We start from the raw sequence: 1,423 nt of genomic DNA on the forward strand, positions 1-1,423 counted from the left end.
AAGCACGTCTTTTTTGAAGCTGGAGGTCGTCTGTACTTAAGATCTAGCATCTTTGTTGACAGCACCAAGCCCTTATACACCAATATCTAGCCAACTTTGCAGTGGAAAAGGCTCCTATTTTCCCCCGTATTTGCAAATTGTGATTTTTCACATGGTCAGGATGTGCATTGCCCTTCTTTCTTCCTGTTAGCTCAGAGATATTTCCTCTTTTTAACATCTCTCCACAATTCTCAGAAACATGACTTCAATAAGTTAGATTTTTTAAGTTGAAAAGGCCATTGATTTAGTAAGCAGCATGGGATTTTCTTTTCAAAAGTCATTCTGGAAGAAAGAATAACAAAATGGCCTGACTACCTTCTCCAAATAAGGGACATGAAACCGACTAAAAAAAAAATACCTCTGCTGGCTGCAAATGTCAGTAATCTTCACACTCTTAACATACACACAATGATTAAATATTTTAAAACAGGACAACTATAACAAAAGAAAAAAATAGCCAAAGTTACCTTTTATTTACTTCCCTTTTTAACTAGACTTTCTAAAAACACAACACATATATGCTCTTCAATTTGAAAAAAATAGAAGTGGTACTAGTTAATGGATGAAGAGACATAGGATCAAATGGGGGTAAGAAAATTCAATTATATGCCACAAATATTTGATCAAGATTTTGAAATCATGATATCTCTAACATTAATACCCCTTTTTACATTATGCCAATTTATGGGCAGAAAAATGGAATGACTTACTGACAGATTTACTTGATTTGTGGCATGGTAAAGGGGGAACGAGTTCCTGTCTTCTTGATACCTGAGGTTTAACGAAAATTAATAAATAATTCATGAAATTAATGAGGTTATATATGAAAGATGATAAGAAACATCATCAGAAAGAGCTTGGACTGAAGTTCTGAACTGAGACATGTACAATCCCAAAAAAGGAATGACCGTCATACATACATACTCTGTTTCTTCTCCTTCTTGATCATTGATGTACTAAGGTAGGAAGATTACATCTTCAACCTCATTACTCTTTATTGTTTCCTTGAGGTTACCGTTTCCTCGTGGTTCAATCTTGGTAGATTGTATTTGTGCAGCAATTTATTCATATTTTCTAGAATTTCCAATTTTTAGCATATAGTTTTTTATAATAATCTCTAATGATTCTTTGTATTTGTGTGGTAACAGTTGTTGTTGCTCGTGTTGGTGGTGGTGGTTTGTTTTTCATAGAGATAGGGTCTTGCTATGTTGCCCAGGCTAGTCTTGAATGCCTGGGCTCAAGCAATCCTCCTACTTCAGCCTCCCAAAGTGCTGGGATTACAGGCATGAGCCACCATGCCTGGCCCTATATGATTTCAGCTGTTTTGTCTCCGTGTTTTTGTTTGTTTTTGATTTTTTTATTTGAGTTTTTGATATTTTTTCTC

Source organism: Cebus imitator, unplaced genomic scaffold (assembly GCF_001604975.1).
Source record: "Cebus imitator isolate Cc_AM_T3 unplaced genomic scaffold, Cebus_imitator-1.0 Scaffold721, whole genome shotgun sequence".
NCBI classification, from domain to species: Eukaryota; Metazoa; Chordata; class Mammalia; order Primates; family Cebidae; genus Cebus; species Cebus imitator.